Below are 3,065 nucleotides of genomic sequence, written 5' to 3'. Positions count from 1 at the left end.
CTGGCATGGCATTTCCTCCACCCCACCCCCCTCAGTTCTCTCTGTAGCTCTATCATGTTAGATCAGTGCATATTGATACTCTATAAAACGAGTTGTGATCAGGGCAACACAAAAAGCAGGACATAATGGCTATAGGAAAGTGATCAACTGTAATGAATCCAAGTTGTGTATAAAAAAAAACTGAGATGCTAAAGGGGGGGAAGGAAAATCACATTCCTGCATGCTGCATCGCTAAACATAGGAAAGATAAATGTAGATGCAATACCAAATTTGTGTTGCTGGCAATGAGCAAAGCTGTAGCCCGAAGGTCCTGAGCAACCAGTGCTTTCTGGCTGAAATCACAGCCCCCTCGCATCACCACCAGCGCTTTGCCCCTGACCGCCTCTGGGCTCACCCCAGACCTGTCACACAGCACAGTGGATGTCAGATTCACCAGCGGATACTGCACCTGAAAAGTATAGACACAAAAGTGGGCAATTAAAAAAAATATACAATTAGCGGTTTTCCTTAATTTTCTTTCTTAGTGTCACTTCATTTACCACTAGTAATGTTAGTAGGCCCCACAATAGTGCTTGTTTATGTTACAAGAATAGGTGCTTTCGATTTCAATCACCTGCCCCCCCCCCCACCTTCCCTGTGGCCTCCATGCGAGATACGGTCTATGGACTTATGCTGTTATGACATACCAAGGGCTGATGGGAAGTGACTGAGGGGAAGTGGAACTACTTAATGAAACACAGCATTATGTAGTATGGTGACTGTGAAGGCTTCCAAAGGCTTATGGAACAACTTACAGCAGTGTCCAGAGTCTCGTTCAGGGGGGTCCAGGAGCGATTGTGAACAATGCAGTACTCCATACTTGTACTTCCATTTGAAATGTGCAAGATTGCCTCTTGGCAGTTTATCTGTTGGATGACAAATATAATTTTGTAAAAGTCAACATGAAATTGAGTGTTTACACTTGAACGTAAGCCAACCTACTGAGATAAAAAAAAAGTGGAAGTATCTGACTATATGGGTGCTAAGTGTGTGAACAAGAGCTGATGCTGGGAAGCTGATATGGCAGATAAAAAAATTACTTCACACATATTTCAAATCACTGAAGCCACAAAGATGACATCATTGAAGTTTCCAGTAGACGTTTGTTGTCCCCGATTAGCTGTTTTTCCTTAGATACATGTACTAAGTGAATAATGTATTCGATTTCATGTCATGTTTCCTTGTAGCCTTGTGAAAGCCTTGTAAGCCTTGTAAAATTGTATGTGATAAAAATTTATCATTTGTTTCACCTGAAAGTAATAAACTTGTATCACTCCTACGACTGGTAGTCGAATGTTGAGGCTACATATAAACCATGTTAGTTTAATTTGAAATAGTCAGAAAAGTTGAATGCGAATGTGAATGGTGTTTTCAGTTTGGCATGTAATGTAAAACTACTTTAAGGGTTGCCACACATTTTCATGGATAACATTTCTACTTTTCCATGACTTTTCCAGGAGCCATAATCGAATTTCCATGTAATGTGAGGTGGCTCTGAATAAATAGAAATTAAAATTATTACTACACTGGACAAATAGGACACACCACTTTATTTTCTTTCAGTGTGAGGGCTCTTACTACAGTGAAGTTTTGAGATGAACATGGAAAGAGCCTGAGGGCTACCTCTTTATATTGGATTTTAGTGCTTAGAGTCACTGCCTCACATGGACGCTATTCAAACAAAACGTGAATTTTTCCATTAAAAAAATAGCATAAAATACAAGAAGCACTCATGTGCAGTCACAACAAAATCCCATTACTTTCCCTACGGGTTCAAGGATTTGACTAATTCCATGACTTTTAAAGTGCCTGGAAAACAAAGATTTTGAAATGCCATGATTTTTTTCAGGTTTCCAGGAAACCCTAACGTTTCACTAACCGTACTCAAAAAACCATGCATACAACATAAACAAAAATGACAACAGGCAGAACATTTGGATTTAAAGTCTAGTTAACCAGCTAACAGTAGCTAGCTATTAGTACTCTCAGGCGTTAGGCCTGTCGACCGAGTTTGACTTGACGTTATTCCTCTTTCAACTTACCTTCGATGACAAGAAAATGACTGATAAAATGATGATCATGACAGCTTTTGCCATAATGGTAACATTCGTTTTTTTACCGATTCGCGCAGCATCAACAATAATCCACGTTTATGACACGCAAAATCGTTTAATTCACCTCGTTGATTAACTTAATGTTACTCATCATAATCATTATTGTTATGACTAGTAGCGGTAGCGGGCTAGCAGCTGCTCGGCTACTTCCTGTATTGGCACAGGACGTCATGGTCACATGCTGCTGCCTTCCATTCAAAGTCGGGGGTCGGAATATCCATGTTCCGCTCTGCGTTCCAACTGCGTGGATGCCTGCAAACATGGACGCTAGAAGGCTACCGCTGTGCATGCTTCGATCAAGCACAAATCAACTATATGGGAATCGAAATGGCAACTAAGTTGTTTCATAACACAAAGTGAAACATTTGTGAAAAAGTAACTGCTTACTTATCACCGTGTGTGTCTCTTTGTGCGCCGCCATGTTGATTGTGACGTCAGAGTGTTGCTGCCCAAGTTTCCCACTCGGAATTCCGTCTTGAATTGCACTTCTCCCTGTCATAGGTCTTGTTTCAAAATTCCAAGTGCAAAGGAATGCACGGTTACCCACTGCTTTCTGTTTCACGTAGCCTGGATGGAAAAACCTTGCTCCGACTCCGAGTTTTCCGGCTATGGGCGGAAGACCGTGCTGTGCTCCAGGAAAAATATTCCGCTCAATTTTGTGTTCCGTTTAGAAAACATGGGCGACGCGAGTAAGATGCCAAACCACAATTATATCGTCTGGTGACGTCGCGGTCAAGACGATGTTTGCTGGGTAACGTTAGCTAAAAAAAAAAAAACTTCGTTTGGTATGGCCATGCTTCTTATTTTTTCTCTAAATCGTAGCGACTGCCTACTGTTGCATTTCTGTGGGGGAACGAAAACACTGCAGCACAGGCCACCGGAAGACGGGGGCGGGTCTTCTTCTGACTTCCT

The 3,065-nt window shown here is 41.7% G+C and overlaps 1 long non-coding RNA gene across 1 annotated transcript; it reads right to left on the bottom strand.

The window, feature by feature from the left end:
• Positions 1-307: 307 nt before the first annotated feature.
• LOC310771240 lies at positions 308-2,284 on the bottom strand. The gene is made up of 3 exons (XR_014552398.1): positions 2,082-2,284; positions 795-905; positions 308-448 (listed from the first exon to the last, which is right to left on the bottom strand). It is a non-coding gene; the product is annotated as an uncharacterized lncRNA (long non-coding RNA).
• Positions 2,285-3,065: the final 781 nt, after the last annotated feature.

This window comes from Poromitra crassiceps, assembly GCF_964638095.1.
Source record: "Poromitra crassiceps genome assembly, contig: HAP1_SCAFFOLD_452, whole genome shotgun sequence".
NCBI lineage: Eukaryota > Metazoa > Chordata > Actinopteri > Beryciformes > Melamphaidae > Poromitra > Poromitra crassiceps.
The sequence above is the reverse complement of the archived record's forward strand: the minus strand, read 5'-3'. Positions and strand labels throughout refer to the sequence as shown.